This window comes from Chroicocephalus ridibundus, chromosome 2, assembly GCF_963924245.1.
Source record: "Chroicocephalus ridibundus chromosome 2, bChrRid1.1, whole genome shotgun sequence".
Classification (NCBI taxonomy): Eukaryota; Metazoa; Chordata; class Aves; order Charadriiformes; family Laridae; genus Chroicocephalus; species Chroicocephalus ridibundus.
The window spans coordinates 123,024,708-123,050,044 of record NC_086285.1 but is presented as its reverse complement, the minus strand read 5'-3'; the positions used below and the strand labels follow the sequence as shown (position 1 = coordinate 123,050,044).

Below are 25,337 nucleotides of genomic sequence, written 5' to 3'. Positions count from 1 at the left end.
TCTTGTAATTAGTATATTTCCATTTCTTGAGCTATCTGTATGCATGGTAAAAGCAATGCCTGTCATAATTAAATCAGTAGCTCCAAAAAAACCCCAAAAGAAGTAATTGCCTGTATACCTGGAGAAGGAGCTCCCCTCCTGAGAGTTTCATACACTTCACCGGAGACTGTAAAAATTCCCGACCTGACACATGCGCGTGCACAGTTTGATGGCTGTGAGAAAAGCCACCCCATTAACACTTCCACAAATCCCCATCCCGTTCGTCCGTGACGGATGAAGAGCCCCGGGGAGGCGGGAAGCACGCCAGTGAGGAAAATCGTCTGCTGAAATTGATTAATTGTGGCATGAAAAATTTACCAAGTCCCATGTGATGGCTGTGACGCAGCCGCCTGTTTGACAGAAGAAGCTCCGAATCCTGACCGGTGACATTCCTGACAGTCTTTCAGGATGGATAAAAGCTGGTTTTTTCCATGGCAGTAGGCACAGAGGAAAAAGAGAAACACTTGTCTCTGCCCGAGTCCTGCCCAGCCGTGCTCGCTGCGGCTCTGAAGCGCTTGGGAGCATTCTGGGATGCAGCTTCTAGCTGGAATTTTTGCTCCAGAAGACTGGTAAAGCTGTCAGTGAGTATCTTGACATCACTTCTGCAGAGAGTACCATCGTTTGGTAGAAAATATCAACCAGGCTCGAGCACCCTTTATTCTGAGCAGTCTATTTCCCTAGCAAGGAAATCTTCAACTCCTGATACAAACAGCTATTTTTTTTCTTCCATGAAATGTCAAATCTTAGATATTCGCATTGGTATGTCTGGGAATTGGAAGCATTAGGATGCAGAGAAATGTGCTGGTTTCTCAGTGGCTATTTTCCATGCTGTTGACAAATCAGATGCCATTTTCTATGCAGCTGGTCAATATTTAAACCCAGCTTTGAGCAGAAACAGTAACATTTTTCAGCTGCACAGGCTTCTTGTCTGCCATTGCTTGGGACAGTTTTATCAAAATGTCCTCTATATGTAACAAACTGCTATTCCTTTTCAGGATTTACCAGCATCAGAAATTTTGATTTATGAAAATGAAAGAGCCTGCTAGGGTCTAGCTTACAGTGACTTTATGAGGAACTTAAAAGCTAGTCAACAGCTAGGTTTGGAGTGCCCTTCATGCAGAATTCATAGCAATATGAGAGAGAAAATTTTCCATAGATTTCTTCCTCTTCTCCCATTTTGCGCAAATTCAGCCCTGGTAGGTGGATGCTGCTCAGCTAACTAGAGCAGAGCTATGGCTGCTTATTCCAAAGTGAATTTGGGCTGGAGAACAGAGAGTTAAAAGGGAGAGTGAGTGCTAGCTAGAACTGTATTTGCAAAGTCACCAACCTCAGCAATCCTTGAAGTTAATAATGAGAATCATGAAAGGCCATTTCAGAGCCCTCTTCCCCTTAATGGATTTACTGGTGCCGTATGAATGTCTTGTTCCACATCTTCTAATGAAGCAGGTCCTTAATAGGTCTCTCTCAGCTTTACATTCCAGGACTAATCTTTGGCACGATAATAAAATTGTTCAATGCTCTTTCCTGAGGCTAGGTATAATTGCATTTCACTTACAGGGCTTGTTTGTATTTTATCTAGATGAGCTTTTTGCAGTGAAGAAGGAAAATAAAAGCTGTTGCTAAGCTCACCTCCAACATGAGCCTCAGCAAGTCTGCCTCCTCTTATTTTTGTTATGTTTTGCAATTTTAATATTACCAAAACCCTGAAATTCTCTCTTGATTTATTCCTTTAGCAAAATGTATCTTTCGTTTTTAAGAAAGAATTTTCCAACAGATTTTTCATCGGTTCCCCTTTTGGGACCTTCATATCCTTAGTAGAACACTGTCAAAAATGCCTAATAAGGCACCCACTGCAACTCATTTTCATAACACTCAGTCCTCAAGGAAGTCTGAACGCTATGCAAATCTTATCTGTGAGGCCTAAAAAGCAAATTGTGAAGAGGTTCATCACTAAAGGAAAAAAGGGCAATGTGAAGATAGAAAATATGAGAGTCAAAATAGACTAGTTTCATACTTAATACCGTAGAGAATCAGAACTTTAGCAGAGGATGCTGTGACTGGCTTCAGGTAACAAAGGAACCACCAGTCATTTTCCACGTGCACTAGGCATTATTAAGTTTAGGAATTCAAAATTTTGTTAACCAGACCAAAATATATCCCAAAAGCTTTGTTTTTCTGCTTTTTATGGGTGCTCGTAGAGTATAATTTTCAGCTTTTCGCTGCCACACAAAGGAGGACTTCTCTTGTATAACTGAGAATCTTACTACTCCAGACATGAAAGACATTTGAGAAAACCAATACTTGAGGCTTACAATATGCATGTGAAACTTTACAAAACTGTCTTACGAGAGTTGCTTAGATATATTTTTCCAACCATACTTCTTTAGAGTCAGGCTTTTTGGCACTAGAAGAAACTATTCTACTGGATGAAATAAGGAAAGAAAGCTAACATTCAGTGCTTCAAATATGTTTTCACCCATTGAGAGATAAAAATGATCCAAGAAAATAATTTTGGTCAGCTCCAAAAAACTTCACCAGTGCGTCATTGCCATCACTTCTGATAACCAGTTCTGATAAACAGTAGAGACTGATTTTAGCTAACTGGCACAGATGCAAATACAGCTCTTCAAAGCTCTGCTCAAATGCTATTTTAAAATGATATTTTGTCTACTTTTTATTAAATATTTTAAAACAAATAAAGCAGATATTGATTTTCTTTACACTCATGCACAGTGTTTCAGAGCATTAGTTCAGATGAGGGGTAGTTAGAAAAAAACTCCGCTACCAGTCATTTCTTTTTTGTTGCACCCAAAACACATTCCAGAAAAAGAAGAAAACCCCAAAACTCAGACACAAAAGTTGACGATATACCGTGCCAAATCTGCTTGTCTGATGTGTTAATCTGTTCATGAAGTTCTGCCATGACCTCATCAGGGACCTGTATTTCATCCAAACTATACTTTTTCCTTCAACTTATGTTTTGGATTTTTACTATTTTTCTAAAAAACATGACCAATAAAGTATTGATCACCTTTAAACACTCGAATTTGCAGTTCTACTTCTTTCAGTTAGTTAGGCAAAGAAAATTCATAGAGAAAATCATAATGAAACTAAAGGGCTAAAAAGTTATAAGGACTTTATCACAGGAAGCATGTAATTGATACTCTTGATGCTTTGGTACTCTGGTCTTCTCTCAGGTCTTTTTATTTGCCATTGAAGAGACACAAAGGAGGTTGCAGGATTTCACGTATAATTAAACTCCTACTTAGTCAAACGGATCTTTCAGTACTTCTTGTGCTGCCATAATTAAACCCAAAATCATTTGAGTAAGCTGTCAGTGATGCAATTGTGTTGGGAAGCATTTCCTGGCTTCTGCCAATTTTAATAATACAAGTTGTCAGTTTTTGTAAACAGGGATTTGATGATTATTTGCTTTAAGGCAGTAGGTACTTTCATCTCCTTAGAATTATAAAAACATCTAAATAAATCAAATGGTAGCTGTGGGAGAAGATACATTCCTAGGTGGTTGAAACTATTGAGCTCCTTTGCATGTACTCTGAAAATCTTTCACTAAAATTAAGTATTGTTGGGTAGTCAAACAAATCAGTTAATAGAGAGGCTGTTGGACTTTGTCACCTTACCTGATCAAAAGTTTTGGCATCCAAAAATTAATTGAATAGCCATTGATTTACGCAAGTTGAAAAACCCTTTTCAGCTAAGAAGAGTTTTCCATTATTCAACTGAAAACCAAGAAGAATTTAAACTTTTTCATCTTTATGTCTGAAATAGACCCCTCTGGCCTTTTTCCACTTTTTAATTTTATGAAATATTGTAACAGATAGATTAATGAAAAAGTAGTCTGAATTATATCTAAACAACACAGCTAAAAAATTTAATCTTTAAAAACATTCCCATGGAAACCCAAGTCTCTCCAGATCTAATTGGGGAAAGGTAGAAATTAAATTACAAATGAAAGAATAATGAGGTACTGATGAAACTGTTCACATATATTCTTTCATAGTGGTAGCCATTAATTTGTCTTAAATTTCAGTGAGACTGGGCACTAGGACAGAGGAATGGCAGTAGGATGGGAATTAACAAATTTATGAGCATATTTCGGTTAAGTGTACCTTCTGAGACAAAAAAAGCTTTGATTACTGAGTTGGTATGAATCTCATGCAGAGAGAAATCAGATCCTTAATGCAAGTAAGAGCAGCCTACAGGCTGATCTAATTAATATCTGAAGAAGGCATTTTTAGCAATTAGCTGTTGTCAGAGAATAAGGAAATTGGCGATTTTCTCTTTTTTACCTGGCCATATCCCTTCTGTGAGTGGCCTGATGGCTTGGGTAAAAGTGATACAACTCGATCATTTTGGTGGCTGCATTCAGTTGAAGATTCTTTTACAGCGGATGCCAACTTGTTCTTTTTAATTCTGTTTTCAAGTACCAAATCACATTGAAGGACACACGACTAAGTCTCTAAGTTTGCGGTGGGAAAAAAAGTTCCATGTGCGTTGTTAAAATGATTTCACTTGGCAGCATTAGTTATAATAGTTATAATAGTTCAGTCCTCAAGACTCTCAGTCAAGATCCTAACTGTCCCAAAGTCAGAATGATTAAAGTCAGTGTCTGTGTATTCCATAACTATCTGCCTGCACACCCATGAATAATCACCTAAGCAGTACTGCAACACAATCATTATATCCAATGGAAACAGAACAGGCAGGCCGGCAGCACCATGTGATAACAGAAGAAACAGCAGAAAAAAAATCCACGCAACGAGATATCTAAATTTGTAAAAAATTAAGTGACATGAAACTACAGGCCGACACAAACATTCTGCGTCTCGTAATGGCGAATGCATAGGAAAGGCAAACTCCTACGGGCTCCAGTTCAATGAAAGCTTTCTTTAATCTGTCCTTATTCTGCAAAGCCTTTACACACACACTGGACTCAAAGCATATGCCTGAATTCCATCATGCTGACCGAGTACTCAGCTGAAGAGGAATGGATTGCTGAACCGGGCTCAAAGGTTTTTCTACTGAGTCCTTAATAAATGTCTAACAAAAAGGGCAGCCTACAAACAGTGTATATAAAAGGGAATGTACTTGCAAATGGCACTTCAAGCAGGAGTCAGACTATCTCCCAGCACAAGATAAGCTTTAGTCACGTGCAGAGATATATCTAAGAGAGAACATACCTCCTCCACATGTGATCTGGAAGTTTACAGAGTACTGAGGTCACTTGGAAAGCAAAGGGAATTAAAGAACTAAAGAGAAGGATGTAAGAAGCACAAGAATCCTTACCCCTTTCATCCTTCTCGTCTTCATTATTTGGATGTATGTTGAGATGCTATTCATGACACTCTTACAAAAAAGTGAACTTTGAAGAGAACTACATTTTCTCTCAGGCCATACATTGCTGGTCATCCCTTAAGTTTCCCACCACAGAAAGTCAGCATAACCTTTTCTGTTACAGAACTGTCTTTGATGCAAATGTATTCTGTCTTTGCCTCACAGCAAATTTAGGCCTCCCATTGCTGGACTACTTTCATACAATATTACCACACCCTTTCACGTTAGTCTAGTTAATCCATTTCAGTGACTAATAAGGTACAACTGTTTATTAGAGGCTGGAATTTTTGCAAAGCTATCCACTGAATAAATAGTAACTCAGGCACACCTTATGTCCTCACTACAACATCAATATGTTAGACGCAAGGCTGTGAAGGGCTATAATAACTTAAAACAATTCAAGAAAAAATCCCACCCTTATTTCAACAGGTAAAGTACAACAGGAAATGAAAGCAAATGCAAACATAAAAAGACGGAGAGCTTGATATGCACTATCGGCTAGTTTATTTTCTCAAAAAACCTAATATACCAAATTACTGTTAACCTAATTAAAATCTGACATTATTTTATTAGGCAATATCATTATTACAATAGCATACAGAAGAAAATGAAATACAATATAATTATGTAGCAAATAGTCTCGTACGCTAAGCCAGAACAGAAAGCTAATGCTTGAAATATTGAATGCAAAGATAATGGCTGGTGATGCTTGTAAATGGACACAGCAGAAACTAGGTCCTAGGTATGATTCACTGATCCTGTTCTTTCCTCTCAGATATGCACATTACCTCTAACACTGGTTGGACCCTGCTAAACTCGAGTTACTGTTGTATATGCAAAACATGCTTGAAGAGGAGCATTTTTAATAAAACAGTATTCATTATATTGTGAAAGAACATTTAGGTTATAAAAATCCCTCCAGTGCAACATAAACATTTCAGCTGGTACAAATATATTTGTAAGCAGACTTGCGTCTGAAGAAATTTCAGTGTCCTGAATTTACCTTTCCCATGGCGAGGAGGGAATGTGAAGAAAACCAAGGGGAGCACAGGAAAGCCCGAAAGAAGCACAGCTATCAAACCAGCAGCTACAGTTCCAAAGATTCCTGATGTGCTTTGAAATCCCCAGATGGTTGTTAAAAGACATTTTTCTTCATGTAAAATGAAGTAGATAGATAGCTTTTTAGAAACACCTATCTGAGGGGCTGCCAAGACAGAAGACACACTCCTATGCAACCATTGCGCTAGAATGCACCAACTTTTGTGGAAAAATGACTTTTGTAACATTAATGACAGGTTACAAGAGGTGCCAAAACAGTCAAGACATGGTCACACAGCACTTTACGTCTGTATGTGCTTCTGTCACGTTCTGCCAAAGACTAAACTTCCTGGAACAAATTTTTCAACACCTCTTTCCTTTGCAAAGGTCTCATTTTCCTTCTGTTTCTGCTGAGGTCTATTATTCTACACACATTTAATACAATACCAATAGTTTACATTTAAACGCACACATAAAGCCATAATGGAAGATGAATGCTTTACGTGCTGTATGTCTCCCATAGCCAGGAGGAATTACTGGTCTCAAGCCAACATCTTCACCTGTGCAGAGTATTTTTTACTCTGAGAGAACTGCTGTGGACTTCAGTGAGGCTAGTCAATGAATGAATAAGGACTTCCCTGTCCTTGTGTCGTGGTTGCATTCAGTAGGAGTTTTTTTTCAAAGACCACACAAGACAGCATTTCTAGGAGAACCGCCCCAAAAACCACTCCGTGGAGCAACCCCAATCAGTGAACTCACAGCTGTGAAGCTGCCGTTTCCAGGATCCACCACAGTTACACAGGTATTTCACAAAGACCGGTCACCAAAAACCAGCTGCCATCAACCATCAGAGAAGCTCACAGCCAACAGAAGAGGGGGAACGGATGGTCAGCGCCAAAAAAAAGAGACATCCTATAGAAAAGCATGGGGCATTAGGGCCTCCAGCAGCTTGCAAGGAGCGATATATTCTGGGAGAGAGTACCTGTGAAATGCTTTGGTTCTGAACAAACAAAACACTGTACAGATACAGACAGTTATGAAGACAGGCTGAGAGAGCTGGGATTGTTCAGCCTGGAGAAGAGAAGGTTTTGGGGAGACCTTATAGCAGCCTTCCTGTACTTAAAGGGGGCCTATAGGAAAGATAGGGAGGGACTCCTTATCAGAGAGCATAGTGATAGGACAAGGGGTAATGGTTTCAAACTGAAAGAGCATAGATTTACATTAGATATTAGAAAGAAATTATTTACTGTGAAGGTGGTGAGGCACTGGAACAGGTTGCCCAGGGAAGCTGTGGATGCCCCATCCCTGGAAGTGTTCAAGGCCAGGCTGGATGGGGCTTGGAGCAGCCTGGTCTAGTGGGAGGTGTCCCTGCCCATGGCAGGGGTTTGGAACTAGATGATCTTTAAGGTCCCTTCCAACCTGAACCATTCCATGATTCTATACATTCAGTATCAAGTACTGACCACCCGTAACCATGTACCACAGAAGCCCAGTGGGTGCACCCCAGCCAGAGCTGCTGGGGTATTCGTGGCTACTGCAAGGGCACTGCCAATTGTGCCACAAGAGCAAGGGTATTACATGAATCCTCTCAGAGAGCAGTAACCTCGCTAGGCTTGAATTTTGACAAGAAAATGTACTTGAAGTGACTGTCACAGGTGAGAGGCACATTTACCTAGGTAATTACAACGAGCAGGCAGCTACAGACCACTTCCAGCCTCAGAGGCACTGGGTACAACGAGCCCTTTGCTGAGCCAGCAACCAGCTCGATGGTGTGATGCTCTGACTGCATGCCAAATGACCGCTTTGAAAGCGACGACCAGCTTACTTCAGAGAACAACAGAAACTGAAACCGAGAAGTCCATGTTAGTTAGAAGTGACACACCACCCCCTTGACAAAACCATGTCCAGTTTGAACCACGCTGGCAGATGGATACGATCCTTAAATTGGTCCAGAGGCACTTAAATTGAAGTAGTTTAAGTTGGTAATAAGCAGATTTAAACTAAGCTGCTTAATGATATTTGAAAATGAGAATAAGTGCATTAGCACCTCAAGTGTCATTTGCTTAATTCTGAGACCATGTCTAATACTCTTCTGAGTATTTTTGGTCTGCCTTATCAAATGTACCACATCAGAGCAGGAAGTAAGAGACCTTCTCCCTTCGTTTGGCTCTGGCTCAACCACACTCAACTGCTACATTCTGGTTTAGGCACCAAGTTGTCTGGAAGCTATTGACAAAGCGCAAGGAGCGAGAAGGAGAGATGGGGAAATACTCAGAGGGTGGAGACCGGAGGGTCTGATTTCTGGGAAAAGAATTACATCAGATCTATACAGTTTTGTTAAATGCTGATGAGCTGGGAATAAAATAGCTATCTGCTCTTCATGTAGTGGAAAGAATTATTAGGTATGATACAAAGGGTTTAATTAGGAATAAAAGGAATGATATTTAAACATAGAAAATGTCCAATCTCGACAGGGGAACTCTGAAGTGAAAGATGTAGTAAGCTGTGGACAGTCTCTCAAGAGATGTGGTGAATGTCCTACAGTCTGGCATCCTTCTGATGGAAGAAGAAACAACGGTCAGCCTTGCTCTGCTGTCACAAGGCACTATTATGAGGTATTGGCTTTGAAGAGCTAGGGACCAAACTATACCCAGGTAGCCAAGTCAAAACCACTCAGGATCAGAAACCTGAGAAGCAAGAATATAAGAAGCCCAGGTCTAGGGGCAGATGTGGTCCGAGTTGGGGCTCCACATCAGGAAACCAGGTGCATCTTGTGTAGCAGGATCAAGAGCAAGACAGTGCTGCACCAAAGTCATCAGGAAAAGCAAAAGCATTTCAGCAGCACAGAACGAGGTCTATGCAGAAGAAGGGCAGGACCAAGAAGTGAGATGAATTAACAAAGCGTAATACACCGAGCAGCCAAGAAAAATGGGTGAGATTATCTGCTATAGCTTCTGGTGAGGTGAGTGGCCAACCCTTAGCTTCTCCCAACCTGTGTCTGGCCTGTTCTGTCAAGGAGACTGAATACAACCCATTGCATGGCTGAGGGTCTTAGAGAGGCTTTGATTCAGCTGACCAGGGCTTTTTGTTATCCCTTAACCAAGGCACTTCCAGGAAGACAGTGTCCTTCCACTTGTGCGGGCTGTCACCATGTGCTGCTGCTGATTTCCCACAGAAGAGCCTGCCTTTCCTCTTCAACTCTCCCTCTGTTGCAGGAGGTGGTGGCACCTCTCCACGTGCATCGCTTTCTCTCTGGGAGATCCAACTTGTGAAGGGCTGGAGCTGACCTGGAGGGTGCAGGAAGCCTGACAACACAACTGAAAATCCTTCTCAAGCACCACCTGAAGGACCTGAAATACCCCAGTCCAGCCTGGCTTTTCAGCTCAAAAATTTCCACTTCCAAGCCCTGGAGAGACAAAGGATCATTCTGTCTTCTCAATCCATTGCCTATTGACTCAGGTTATCAGTTATCTCAACTCTATTTCAGCTCTTCTAATATCTGCATTTCACTACAGATGCCCAGAGGCAAAGGGTATTTAGGAATTAGAGGTGTGAATTAATTTCCAGAGGCACTAAAACAGATTTAACAAAATCTATTGGGTAAATATTTATCTGCAGGCCTGGTTCTAAGCAAGCCTGTGGAAGCGCAGTTTTACAACACAAATGAGTTGAAAAGGGGACTTGAAAGAGCCAGAGAGGCTTTTTCTCGAGTGCTTACAATTTTATTTTACTTATTTATTTTATTTACAATTTTGCTACTCAATCCTATTTGTATAGCAGACAGAGGGGACAAATACCTTTGCTTGGAACAGACTTACATGCTGTAAAGTGTTGAAATATTTGGCAAAGGAAGGCCTTTTGGTGGTGTTCCTTGTGTGCGCCTCATTTTTCCACAGAGGCACTGAAAGGATTTCCACTGGCAATCTCCAATGCCAGGAGATTTGTTTGTATCAAGTGCCAGTCATTCCTCACTATATCAGCAACAGGCTATTTCAGGTTGTATCATCCAATGCACAACATCACAGAGATTTGGGTGAGGGAGAAAAATACTACAGGGTGGCACTTCTGAAGGTAAGCATTTGGATGCCAGTCATATGAGCTGGCTACATCAGCAGGGCTTCCCAGAGCAGAAGCCCCAAAGGGTCCATGAGAAGCCAGGGTGTAGCAGATCCTACTCGGAAGTAGCAGCAACCCTGGAAGTCTTTCAAATACGCAGTTTCTGATAGAGTCAAGTCTGCCTGCGAAGGTTTTAACAGAGCAGTCATGGAGCTATAAATAACCTGCAGCATTAATAAGGTCAAAATAACGAGGGCAAAAGAAATGTAACAGGATCCCTTCAAACTTTATTTTCATCTAAGATCTTGAATTACGAAGAAAACCAGTATGTTTTTTTTGAAAATCATGTTAGCTATATAAGGAAAATACTCCAGGTTGAGACACAAATAGCTAAATTTTCTTTCTTCTGAATCATCTGCTGAAATTGTGCTAACTGAAATGGTCAGTAACTTGAGGGGGAGGCTAGAAATCATTAAAAAACTTAAAATTTTGTAAGATCATAAATTTATAAAACTGTAAAACTACATACACATGATTAACTAATGCACTTAAACAAGTTGGAGAATCAACATTTTAAAGCCCCTGGAAGTTGCTGCATCAGCCAGCAACAGTTCATGGCATCAGCCGAACTCTTGACCAATGTTGGAAACTTGGATCCTAGGACAGTTTTATGTGAGTTACTCTGAAGAGGAAGAATACTGAGCATGAAATCCAACGCTCCATACAGAATGTTTTCTGTTTACCTCTCAAGTTTCAACAGAAAAGCTAGGTACAAACATTTGTTAAAAAGCTCACCTTATCAGACCTGAATAATATATTTGCTGGGATCAAAAAGACACACCACATAATCTTTGTCTTGACTGCTCTGTTTTTGATACGGCGAAGGATTAGAAAAAACCCCAAATATGGTACTCTCTCCAACGTCCAAAGAAAAGCTGTTCCCATTCTCCTCACGCACACCAAACAAACAGAGATCACATCTGCACACGTTTGGTTACATCAGGATAAAAGTGAGTTTGCTTTATATTTGTTTCCCTAGTATTGCAAACACTGACTGTAAAACAGATAACACCTGAATGTATATGGGATAGAAAACCTTTTAAGATTAAACCTTTTAAGCTTGCTGCGGGCAACAGCTACTCTGAATAATCTTTTCTGCTATATCCCTATCCATGAAAAAGATTTCTACACAGATTTCCTGGCCTTCCAGGCAAGATACCGCACCTGGACTGTTTTTGTCGTGGTACAAAGGTGTTTCCCTTGTTCTTGAAGTCACAGATCTACAACAAATGCAAAGTTCAGTATATGCATCAGTTTATGCTGATATTTCTGGGGAAAAAAATACAGATTTGGAAAGAAAGGGACTTTAGCTTACACTTCTCATCCTTTTTACAGGGTGACTTTAAAAAAGAAAAATGTCATTTATTTGGTTTTTTTTTTTCAGTAAACAGTTCTCTTGTATTCCAGGCAGGTAATCGTGTGGGAAAGTAAATGTTTGCTCTTTGAAATAAAGGATTTAGGTTTTTTCAGGGGCTCGGCCAAAGTTTTGCCATGAAAGACGAAGAGCAGACACTTCAGAGATTTGTGTTCGAGGGCTCCTGGCCAGAGTTACCATGAGTACTGGAGCAAAATATTGTGGCAAATTTCTCTTGGCTGCAGCAAATGCTGCAAATTTTATTTTGAAAACATGGCATCCTGGTACAAGCCCTGATTCTTTCTTAAGGATGTCCACTGTAAAATGTAATAGTACTTATAGAATCATAGAATTGCCTAGGTTGGAAGGGACCTTTCAGATCATTGAGTCCAACCATCAACCTAACTGACAAAAAACATCACTAAACCATATCTCTAAGTGCTACGTCTACCCATCTTTTAAATGTCTCCAGAGATGGTGCCTCAACCACTTCCCTGGGCAGCCTGTTCCAATGCTTACTAACCCTTTCAGTGTAAAAATTCTCCCTAATATGCAGTCTAAACTTCCCCTGGTGTGACTTGAGGCCATTTCGTCTTGTCCTATTGCCTGTCACTTGGGAGAAGAGACCGACCTCCATCTCTCTACAACCTCCTTTCAGGTAGTTGTAGAGAGTGATCAGGTCTCCCCTCAGCCTCCTTCTCTCTAGGCTAAACAACCCCAGCTCCCTCAGCCGCTCCTCATAAGACTTGTTCTCCAGACCCCTCACCAGCTTTGTTGCCCTTCTCTGGACACACTCCAGCACCTCAATGTCTTTTTTGTGGTGAGAGCCCCAAAAGTGGACACAGTACTCAAGGTGGGGCCTCACCAGTGCCGAGTACAGGGGGACGATCACTTCCCTAGTCCAACTCACCACTACTTGCTCCACTGCTTGGAGGCCCCCAGGCAGTTTCCCTCAGGATCAACACCTGGAACAAGACAGACCTCACACTGGTCCCTGCTCCTCAGATTTCTGACACACAGAGAAAGGGCATGGAAACAAGCACTTTTAAAAGTCAGAAGTCATTTACTCTGAGTATTGCTATGGCATAACTTGCGGCAGACTTACTCCCTTGAGTTGATATCCGAGATATTAAGTTGCTATAACAATATACTTTCACAAATGCAGCCTGAAAACCATCTTACGGAAAATGTCTTGCACTGACCTCAAAAAACCTCAAAAACAAAATGTCTGAAATTTCTGCTTTTAACACTGGGAGTTGAAGCCTGTTGGAAGCTACCTGGAGTTTTTGCTGCAGCCCTGTCAAGTGAAATACCCTCTCGTTTGGGAACTAAAGGCGCTGGCTGAGGTGCGCAGCCATGCTTGTCCTGCACAGCTTAATGCTTCTCCACTGCTGGCGTGCCACCTTGCCTAAAGGTTGTGAACTTTTAAGTGGCTCTTTTCCCGCAGAGTACATTTAGAGCAGAGAAGGGAATAGAAAGGGTGCACATGTCTGCATGTGAAAACAGTAAAAGCTCTTAATCTTCTATATAAAATAGCTTAATCCCAGTTCCACTTAAATCAATGGAAAGACTTTCATTGACTTCAGTAACAATGAAGTCGATTTTGCCAGGATTTTACCTATGTTTAATTTTAGCCATAATGGCTTGTGTTTTCAGAAGTAACCTGTGATTTAGGATACCTCTATTTCTGGATATATTGTAAGATGTCCATTAGGTGTCTGCCTTTCACAAAGGAAGAGTTCTCATTCTCCCCCCAAAAATCAAGCTGGGCAATGAAAATAAACATCGTCTTTTGAAAACAGAGCCTAGTCTGTATGTTTGTCTATTTTGTAGCGTTGCAGTGTTAAAATTAGAATGCTGCAAGGTTAAATTGTAATGTGAACAGACTCCCAATCAAGGTGGAATCAAGACAACAGAACAGCAACATCAGAAATAACAATTGATAAGCAATGAATGATGGCAATGTGTGGATCAACAATCTTCTGTTCTTTAATTACTGTAAGATTCTCAACGAAAAAAGTGGCATTCGTTATAAACCACACAATCGTGTGTTAAGTGGCAGATGTGAAATACTGATGGGAGATTTTACGCATCATTATATCAGCTCATTTTTTCCACATCTTTATCCACTTCAGATAATTTTGGATTTAAAATTATATGCTGTTTTACAAAGATAGGAAATTAACCTAATGACCTTGATGTAATAATTTCAGTCACTGATTTCAGTGAAAGTAATCTATCCTTTAGCTCTCCAGAATTTTGATAGGAAAAGTGTAACTACCAAACAGTGAATATAGAAAAGACAGGATGAATAGGCACAGAGATTGTGTGGGACACTCCCACAAGAGAGAGGTTTACAATATTGGCTCTTTTTATACAATAAATCGTGGTGGTGGGGAAAAGTTATTTTAAATGCAGGCATAACCACTTAAACTCTTCTTCCTGACCTGCAGGTGTTTTTATACACCAATTTTTCACTTGATACAACAGGAATTTAAAGGGACAGGACTCTAATTAGCAGTAGCTCACACGGTCCTGCTCTTCACAAGGAGCTGCAAAAGCCATATGGAGTATGTTGAAGACGGCAGAGTTCTGCCTCCAGCACACCAGTGGGACCTTTCTGTTCGCATCTGACCAGCTGTAGTGGAAGGGAAGATGGATTAGCATTTTCCCAGGTAGAATGCACTTAACAGCCCTGGTATTACTTCCCTAAAAGATCAGAGTTTCAGAAACTGGAATGGGGACTTCAAATTTTTACTATCCCCTTCCAACAGTTACGATTGCACAATATTAATGTCCTGGGTTCACAGTTAACTCAAGATCAGAAGTATCATTATGAAGACATATTCCCTCATGTGGCAGCACTCAATTTAAAAGATACTGTGTATTTTATTTCCATTAGAAATCAGCATTTACACATAAAACTTTAGTTTTATGGACAAGGGCAGAACATTTTGGGTAAACAGAAAATGTAATTCTTTTCTTAAAAAAAAACCAAACAACTGTTGGGATCATTGCAACATTGTCCTTATTCTGTTTACAACTTTGTATTATCCTGGGTTTTGGTCAGAATTCAAAATAGAGATGTGAGCTTAGTAAAAGGGAGCAAAGGCACTTTCTGCTTCTTGTGTCACTATTTTCAGATCTGTAGCTGTTCTCTATATTGCCAAGTCACACCCCAAACTGAAGAATGTTTTCTGAGCTAAAACTAATCACACTGGTGGACTGCTGATTAAACTCCAGAATGGCCTGGCTAGATTCTGAATTGGCTTTCTGGAAGGGTTTCTTTGAACTTCACCCAAAACTTAAGGGCCTCGTATGTTCTGTTATTCAAAACCTATTTCTAAACTGCGAGATCTATTTCTGCACCTACCTGATGCATACTTTGCCTTACAAAAAAAAGACTCAGTAGTTTTAAATCACTGCTCTCTCTCCATGCAGCTCAGTTACATGTGCTGAGATGTGCCCCTTGTTTAACTGAGAGGCAGCAGAGAGCAAGCTGGAAAAAAAGCCCCAAGAAGAGCACACTTCACTGTTGGCCATACACAGGCTGAGTGCGATGAGTCACAATTTTTCATGCAAGGAAGATCCTCTTTTTCAGCTTTTGACTTAGAACTCTTACTTCTGTTGTAAAAAGTGGTGGTTTAGTGTATATTTGTCATAAACTCAGGCATTTAAAGAAAACGGAGGGGAATAATCTTTTTTCCCCTGACAGCTGGAAGGCTGTTACACTTACCCAAGCCTGCAACCACCCAGTCCCATCGCAAGTCTAAGCTGGTGATGCTCCAGCTCATGGGACTCTGCCTCACCACTTCGCCCAGCCCAGCGTGCTTGCTGCTTCCAAGGCACAAGTTTTACTGTTGCAGCCAGCTCTGTTTGCTTTAAAATCATTAAAAGGTCCCTTGTGCCACAATAATTACGCTTAGGCTCTTAAAAACCAAACCTGACCCAAAATGAACAATTATTTCATTCTGCTTTTAGTCCTTTAGATTATTTATGTGATTTACAGATTTTTACATTGCCAATTGGGAGAACCCCCCCCTACTAATGGCTAGCTTAAAACATCCTCCTTCTTCAGTTTCTAATCATGGCTCAGGATTACGTCATTTTCCTGCATTTAACATATCACTGTAATAAAATCACTCTGAAAAGGAGACTCAGCAGTGAGGTGCAGCAGCAACAGGAAAAAGGCGGCACAGCAGGAGCTGGTTTCATCTCCTTATGCATGGTGCAGCAGTAATGGGTTTCCTCTTTTGCAAGCACGTAGTCCCCCGTCTCTGTGCTCACGATCCCCCACCATCACCTTCTCTCATTCACCCACAGATTTTCCTTTCCAAAGATCATTGTTCAGTGTTCAAGGTGCAGAAACCAGACTTGTTTCCCTATTTCACATTATTTCAGCAGTTAGGGAAGGAGTTTCCCAGTCTCTAGGATATGAGCACATAGGGGTACTTCAGAAATAAGTATTATGCATTTTTAGGGAATGCGCCTACCAGCCTTTGTCAGTGTTCCTGAGGCTGCCCTATAGACAAGGGCCCAGACCTGGTGCCACAGCCCCCACCACCTCCAGATGTCACGTTCCATATCAGGATGGAAGGCCACTGAGGCTGACAGCTCAAAATTCACTTGGTGCCCAGTGGCCACCTGGTGAAGCCCAGCAGTGCACACAAGGCAGCCATATAAACATCCACTGCAGGTGGATCAAGACACACACTTTGCTCACAGCCTCTCCAGAGAACAGCTTCTCTTCAGGAGAAGAATGACATGGGCTTCATTATGGGAAAGGTCTAGCCGAGGGAAAGCTCCTCGGTTTCAGTACTTTTCCCCTAACAGAGAACAAGGAAGTGCTGGGCTCTAGCAATGCCTTGTTTCAATCAGACACGTAGGACACCAAATAGGTTGCTTTATCAGGCACAAAGCAACACTATGAAAGAGTGTGTGTGAAGTCCAATTAATAACTCTGAATAACATCGGCAAGTGTAAACATAATTGCAGCCACAATGCTTGGTAACAATCAACACTCAATAAGAATCATACAGGTAACTAGCGCTTTGTGAACACAGGAAAAACTTGCCACCAAAACCAGGACAGACACAGACAAGACATAGAGAAACAAGTTAAGGCAATGAAAAGGTGCAAGGATTATTGGTGATGAGAGCTAGAAAAAGAGATTCCTTGCATAAATGTTAAAGGACAGGTTTGAAGGAAGAGCATCTGGCCATTAGAAAATGAGAGTCTGCTCCAAGGAATAGAACCACAGAGGCAAAAAAGTGCATATAGGCAGTGAGGATGGACAGATGGGAAAGAAGGCAGTGGCAAGGCAGGCAGGGGAAGGCAGTAAGAATACCAGAGGAGAAGGGAAATGCAATGAACATACAGCCTGGAAGCTGAGGGGTACCTAGCAGTGCCCTTCACGCTAAGGTGTTGGAAGCATTTCCAAAGCCCACTGAAGGCACTGAATTGTACCTTCACACACAGAGTTTTCAGAGGTCGACAGTTAAGTTTCTAACATGGAACAAGCACAACAGGCTCACGGAATAAAACCTGAAAACCAGGTATTTTTGGTCAATCTACTCATGAACAACGCATCCCTTTGAAGCAATGCGCCAGAGAAGCATTTGGGCACCTCGTACCTGCTGGGTGACCATCATCCAAAAAAACGATCATCAAAATCAAACAGTTTGACTCTTTTGATTAGAGGCCAAAGGACTAGGCTTTGTTTCTCAAGCCACCTTGAAAAAGTTGGCTTCTGAAGTTGCTCAGAACTGACGCAGCTAGTTATAGGGTGGGATAATACTCTTTGAAGAGAGCTGAAGCCACCCTTCCATGGAAAAAAGGAGGCATCCTGACCTTCGTGTCCACCTCACTGCCCAAGACCACCTACTCTCCCCTCTCCCGCAGTGCCGCTGAGATGCATAAACTCACAAAATCATGTTGGGGGATAAAAGCGCCCTTCCCACTTGTCACACACTGGTGTCTTTGGTAAGATACTCTCCCAGCATATCCATCTGTATAACTGAAGAAGATGCTATAATGGGCAAAATACCTAGTGAGATCTGAAGACAGGTTGAATGCCACAAAGCCAATGAGGTCTAACTGGTTACTTGCTAAAGATTAAGAATTACCATAGTTTCAAGACCTCAGCGCTTAAGTGTATTCCCTAAAGCCTGATGATGGAAATCCTGTCAGAAAACTAATACAGGGGATAAAGTAGAATTTAAAATAGTCCATCTAGTAGATATAAAAAAAAAAAAAATAATCCATTTGTGTTGCTATTTAGGGCCATAACATTTCTTTGAATAGAAAATTACACAATATCATTTTTATTAAGCTTAGATGTTTTCAAACATAAACTTCTTTAAAATAATCCCATTAAAGCACATTTTTCATGTTTAAACATATTCCAAATAATGTGTTACTCCTTATTTTGGAACATACTGCAAGCACTTGCTCTCTCTGAAAAACCATTTGTGTTCATACAGACATAATCTGATTAGTTTAATTTTGATGTTACTATTGCTGTTGAATTTGCCCCCTAGATTGGGAATACAGTTCTTTCAAAGGAAAAAAAAAATCTTCATTTGATTGGGCTGTTAAATTAGGCACCAAGGAAAAGCCAACTAAATGAAATCTGTTTTCTTCCAGGAAAGCCAGAATGAATCACTGTTTTCCTTTCCTGTCACCAACAGAGCCTGACCCCTCTCCAATTAGGGAAAATAAAAAGCAGAGAGATTTCTCTAACAGCTCTTCCTCACAAGGATCTTCCTGGTCAGTATCCAAAGGTCCACAAAAAAGACAAGAGAATATATTTGGTCATCTTCTGTCAGGCAGAAGACCTTACCAGTGTTTCCTGGCCCAAGAATTTGTACAACGTAAGCTCTTTCTCTTGACACCTTTGAAGACTTCAGTGTGCTCATAAATCCTAAAGAATCATAGAAGAAACTGGTGACTGATAGGAAACCATAAAAAATTTGGCCTTTGGCTACAGAAAAAAGTTCTATTTTTTGGACATATACTCTTACAAACTATTGGTTTTAATGGTTATCAGTAGCTATTTACCTTTTGAATACAAGTACATTTACTTTTGTGTGTGTGGAAACACATGCACAACTTTTTTTGCCTTGGTTCTGTAAATATTCGATTAAGCTAATAAACATTTTAACTGAAACAAATTAACTGTGCCAGTGCCATATTTCAGTTTCAATTAACCTTTTAATTTAAATGTTCATCTGCCTACTTTCAATATAATTTAAAGCTGGTAAAAATCCAAGAGATCTTCAATATAAGTGAAAGATAGCCTGACTGGAATGATAATAAATTCTTAGGTGAGATGTCAGCAGTGATTTCCCGAGCAAACTGACAATAAGGAAGTGTGATGCATTTATGAAGCCTAGGGGTTATGAAAAGGAAAAAAAACCACCTTTTTTTTTTTCTGCTTTGCTCTGCTAACTTCAGCAGAATTAACAATCAAGATGTTCCTAGTTTTCCAGTATTAGCATTCCTCGGTGCACCCTCAGCTTCACTGCCGTTGTCAAAGGGTGCTTGAAAGTCTAATCTGCCACTTTTCATTCTAAGCAGCGCTCCACACAAAAATACCCGTAACTGAAGACAGCTAACAGGCTTTTAGTCTTCACCTCGTGACATAAATGTCTGAGAAATAACATTCTTAATTACAGTTAGTAGGTACGTGGCACTTTGCCTCTCAGCCCTGCAAATCCAGTTGCTCGCAGTCCAGCGTTTGGTTGCAGCTGGCGGTGAGTGTGGGATGGTCACCCTCAGAGGCAGACACGGTTACTTCACTGTTGGCACAATTAATAGGCTACCTGGCTATTAATTTCGGGGAGACTTGCAGTTTGCACCTGTTTTACTCTCCTTGACACAATGTGATAGCACTTCTTACGTCACTTATCTTTAACAAAAAAGCTCGTGGAATTTAGTCTTTTCTTCAGCCATTTTTCTCTTTGGAAATCATGAAAACCAAAGTAATTCAACCCAAACTCAATAATTTGTATCTGTTGACACGCACGACTCACTCAAAGTATGTCTGTGTGTATATGCAGACACGAAAGCATGTATATGAGGGTTAGGTTACATGGGATGAGCAGGGAGGGAGAAGGAGTCTTGTTGTAGACTAATTAATTAGTATAGCCTGAAGCTGAGGGAGGAGGTAATAGAATCACAGAGAGGAGCTTTCCTTAGGACAGGATCTGGATAGGAGCTGTAGTCTTTGATGTTCAGAGCCAGAGGCTATCTCAGTACAGGTTTACTGGGGGACAAATCTGTAGGAAGAAGCTATGCTCCCTTTCCACTCAAAGACCTAACATCTCCAAGAGCCACCAGACGTCCTGAGCTGTTGGTTAAAGAAGCTGTTTTCACCTTCTTTCAAAGGAAGTTAATTCCTCACTGGAAGTAATCATCTGCACATATTCCCAAATGAGCCTCTAAGTTTTAGGGTCTCTCCACTGTATGCCCAAATTGCCCACCTCAGAGAGCTTTTCTTCTAGCTGTACCTCTACTGCTCCAGCAGGAAAAGGGGATCTCTTCTCAGGGTGTTGCAGCATTTGGCACTTTTCCCTTAACAAACTGTAGTACAGGAGGCTGAACAGATTCTTTTGCTCTGCAGTGAACTTAGAAGTTCTCCACGGTTCACGACTGCAGAAAAGAACATGCAATGAGCCAGAAAGTAGGGTAGCTCTAACATCTCATGACTGTTCCGCAGCACAGACTCGTGATCTGTGAGCACTTGGGACTTGGCAATATTGAAGGCAAGTTCCTCAAAGGAAGAATTATAGGAAGTTTGACCACAGACAAATGTGGCCAGGTAGCAGCTTTACATCTCTCCCTGAGACATTCAAACAGAAGCCTCCCTTCCTTGCTTAGTGGCCATGGCAGCCCAGGAGTGAGAGCCTCATTTTCCACAAGTTGTGTGTGTTTGACCTGTTTCAGCACACCCTTAAAGCTGAAATGGGAACTGATTGTAGCTAACCCTCCAGACATCCAGGATAAACATCCTGATGCCACAAGCTCCCGTGCTCTATGAAGAACAGAATCACCTTCTCCTGGGATGATTTCATAGCAGGCTTCCTTCCAAAGAGAACAGATTTCTTTAATTCTCCATTTTGCATGCTTAAAGTGGCTGGACCTTTTGGAAATAACTGGTCCTGAGAGCATGGCTCCTGCACGTGGACTGCTGTCAATACACCCACTCTCGGTCTGAGATGTGGCCCTGGAGATGTTAGCTCTCCCTTTGGAAACACTTTTGCCCATTTTGTTTTGAGCCAGATGAACATTTGGATGCGGAGCCCAAGCTCCTAGAGTTAGCATCTGCTACTGTAACCATCATTGTACATATTTATCCCTAGAAAAATATCTCAGCCATCTGACAGCTGAGTGAGGGACTGGCCTGCTCCTACTGGTGCACATATTACTACATCTATTAGTCACTGCAAGTTGTTCCGTATTGGAATTTTGCCTACGTTATTATTTGCATACAAGGCATACACACATCATATTACGTAGCCTTAACATTTTGTGTCTGTTTGGATTCCTAGTAATCAAGATCCCAGATTTCTTACATTTCTTTCTTCTCAGAGGCTGACACACACTCATGTCAGTCCAATGGATTATTTTTTTTCTTTCCAGTGGAGTCAGTTTGTTTTTTCCGCTGTTTTCCATGAATTCAAAACTAGTAAAAAGTTATTATGTTAATAAATTGTGTGATTTTAATCTGTAGGAGTAGGCAGATGAGATACCTCTTATAAATTTGCTGACATTATCAGTGAGTTATAGTTATAATGCTGGGTAAAATCTGAATAGTAATATTGTGCAGTGAAATTATTCTGATGGTACAGTAGCACATTTTAGCAGTCTTCCATGAATTTCTCATCTGGTTCATGTACAAGAGGTACCAATATGTTATAAAGAATTATAATTTGGTTTAGTGCACCTTTCAGAGGTTTCAGTTAGCACTGGGTATTAATAAATTGTGCAGTCTATAGACATATAAGATACTGTCCTTTGTTTTGAAGGTTTTATAAAAGATTCAATGGGATTAATGAGCCAGCAGAAAGTATGTGGAACAAAAGTCCAAGGGGGGAAGGTTCATATTTACTCACAGATCCTAAAAATGGACAAAATGTGATACTTGAAAATACGCTATTCATCACCAAATCATGACCAGGTTTGTCATCTTTAAGAAGATTTGTGGAGGCTAACATAATCCTAGGAATACCTTGCAAAGGAACAACCTTTGGTGAAGGAAACTACCTTTTGCTGACAGTGCTCATGTTCCTTCTATTTACCAGGCTTCACCAAGAATATGATTTTCCATATCCATATTTCCATAATCTCTTACCTTTTTGCTACTCTAGCAAAGATGACTAGCGAGACACCCTTTTCTATCTTGTTTTGTTGTTGTTGCTTAAGAATGAAGCCCCTAACTAAGACTGTCACTTCCTTTTCTGCTTTCAATGCAATAAACCACCAGAGCTCTGATTCCAAAGACAAATGAAACTCACAGAGAGGGAAGTACTTTTTAGGGGGGTATTTTGTCTCCTTTTATCTAGATTCCTTAATTTTTGAATTCCCTGGACAAATTCACCCCTAGTGCATCTCTGGGACAGTCAGTTAGATGGTTAGTGATACAATGCTATGAATCACTTGCATCCCTGGTGCCTTATGCTTTGGGCCACAATGAACGTGCTGCATTAGTGATAAAGAGCTCTTGGGTGTTTGAATTAGATTCCTCATTCACCCAATTGAACAAGGTCCCTAAATCTAGATAGATTAAACTTCTTTGATTGCTCTGATAATTTCACCTGGATTTTCCTTGCTGTGCTTGAACTGGTGGAATCCGAGCTAAATAATGGTCCTACTTTGCCTGAGTTTTCCCTTGTACAGCTATTCTTCCCCTTCAAAGATTTCCAAATCCTCATTTTCAAGAATCACAACTCAACTCCTTGCAAATCTGTCTTGTTCTGGGATCATAAACAGGCTGGTCATTTATACACTTCTTTATCTCACAAATCCTCTCCTGGGAGCCTATGGGCAGGACGGCTGCTGCTTTTTTCACCTCTGTTAAGGTCACCTCATGACAGCCGGAGAAGCCTCATTTAAATCTGAGCTCCCACCATGCAGTTCCTACAGTGTCACATAAAGCACACTTGCTCTTTGCTTGTGGCAAAAAGTTGCCTATATCTTATACTTGGATTAGTTATACCATAACTTATACCATAACTCAGGGTGTCGCTTCTCACCACTAAAAAGGGTGAGTGGAGGGGAAAGGCTGACCTTCACACCAGCCCTCAGCTTCCACAGGAATGCTTCCCATTTGCCTACAGTGGCAACGAGGGCTTTTAAACAGTGCCTCACCCGGGATATAAATATATCTGGAGGAACTGAGAGGTTGCTTGAAATCTTTTACTTAAGAGCAGTGGGGAGGGACTGCATATTTGCATACCCTTCTTACACCCCATGTAAAAGCAGTGAGCCAGGCCACTTTTTCCTTATATTTTATATCAGTCTACCACAAAACATGCTGGAGCCTTTCCTATGGGCTGGCTTTGCACAGACATCCATACCATGTGCCTTGTGCCTTCTGACAGAACCAGGGAGTATATGAGTCTTTAACCTCACCACTCTTCCTAAAGTGGCACAAAAAGCACTTGGATTTCTGCCTCTGCCTTTTGTTATCTGTGTAAGCAGAATCGTCTATGAAGCAAAAGTTTGAGGCTCTTAACCACCTTCTAGACTGTCACAAGAGAAAAGCAACCATTTGGTGAAGCAAGCAGGAGGCCAGTGGTTAGGTAGAAATATGTTTTAAGTTGCAGATAATAGGAAGTATTCAAAATGTTGGAAGCACCTCATGGGAAGCAGGAAGAGTACTGAACCACCTAACCTGAATTTCAGGCCTGCTCTCCATCCTCTCCACTACTGTTTGTGTCCCTCAGTTTTTCACCTTTATAAAGTACTGCTGTCTTCTTCCACCTAATGGATGCTACTTGAAAGCCTGTTGCATTTAACCTAATTATGTGTAAAAGCAAAATAAAAAAGTGCATAGAGAGCATGGGAGAGTAAATCTTTCTTTGAAGTTTAATATGGGTCTGAACAAACAGATAAATTCAACGCTTACAATAACTATTCCTATTTACCTGTATACGGATGAATGGTTATCAGGGTAAAAACCATAATATCCTGTGGCACTGTTTCCACTTTCACATCCTTACAGGTGCACTGAAGTTTGCTTAACTGCGTTAACAAAACCGCCACACTTAAGGAGGCAGCATAAAATCTGAAGGAGGAAATGATATGAAAATTCATTTCCAAAAAGACCCAGACAACCCAGCTGATCGGGAGGGAGGAAGAAATGTTAATAAATGCTAAAGACATCAGATGGTTAAAAAGTACTGATAATAAAAATCACTAAGTAGGTAAAGCGCTAGATTCCGACTGAGAAGAGAGATATTCTGGACCACTGTGAAGATAGTAACAAAACCAAAACTTGTTCAACACCTCAAAGTAAAGCTTTGAGCAACAGCAAAAATCTACATACACTTTTGCACTGACTTGACACCTCCTAATCTGTAAGACTGGTCTCTCTGCAGTAAGACAGTCTGTCTAACAGTTTTAACCACTATCGGTGTATTCACACTGTCACGTTAGCAAAGTAACTTTAAAAAAGACCACTTGGAAAAACTAAAAGACTCTCTGGGAAGTTTTGCTGCCACACCGAGGAGGGTAAGACCTCAGGTTAATTGATGCAGTTGTACCTTACCTGGTTCTGCAGTTTAACACCGCCACGCACCCCTACTTCTTCACAGAGCACATGTGCTGGGAACTGGAGCATTTGACCTTCCCCAGCTCTCCGGCAGAAACACCAGCATAACCTTTACCTTCAGCAAGGAGCTGTGCTCATTTTCCCCCTCGTGCTCCGCGCAGAGCAATCTAATACACCTCATCATGTGGTATGTTGCCATAGCAGCAACGAATCCAGCTGCTGCAACACAAAAGACTGACAAAAAGTTGGTTTTTTTTTTCCTGTCCACCCACCCGGTAAAAGTCAGGGCTGTTTTCTTGTGCAGTAAATCTAATCCAGAGAGACTCATGCCACCTGTGAGAGCTAAGTTGTGGCAAAGTCTAAAAAGAATGACACAACTAAACTATACATTTTGCTTTGCAGGACCTGAGGTTTATTTTTAAGAGAAGAAATGAGTTAATAGTATGAAATCACCACTGATCCCTTAAACAGCTGACGATTATTTTTCTGCTCCTGTCATTCACTGGTTTCAAAATTTAGGTCCCTATCTCCATAGGAATTGCAATCACCTAACCATGCTTGGCAGACAGAAATGTAATGGTACAGCTGCAGAGCTACTACAGGTGAAATTCAAATTTACACCTTCAGAAACAAAACAGCCACAAACTCCCACCCTCTTGA

At 40.9% G+C, this 25,337-nt stretch overlaps 1 protein-coding gene across 7 annotated transcripts in view; it reads right to left on the bottom strand.

The window, feature by feature from the left end:
* DTNA (dystrobrevin alpha) overlaps positions 1-25,337 on the bottom strand; it is a 227,432-nt gene that overhangs the window by 103,905 nt on the left and 98,190 nt on the right. The window contains exon 1 of one of the 7 annotated variants that reach the window (XM_063326813.1): positions 24,675-24,811. The exons of the other annotated variants lie outside the window; for them this stretch is intronic. The gene's annotated coding sequence lies outside the window, so the exon portion shown is untranslated. Of the gene's footprint in view, positions 1-24,674; positions 24,812-25,337 lie in introns of those variants that run through there. 7 annotated transcript variants of the gene reach the window in all.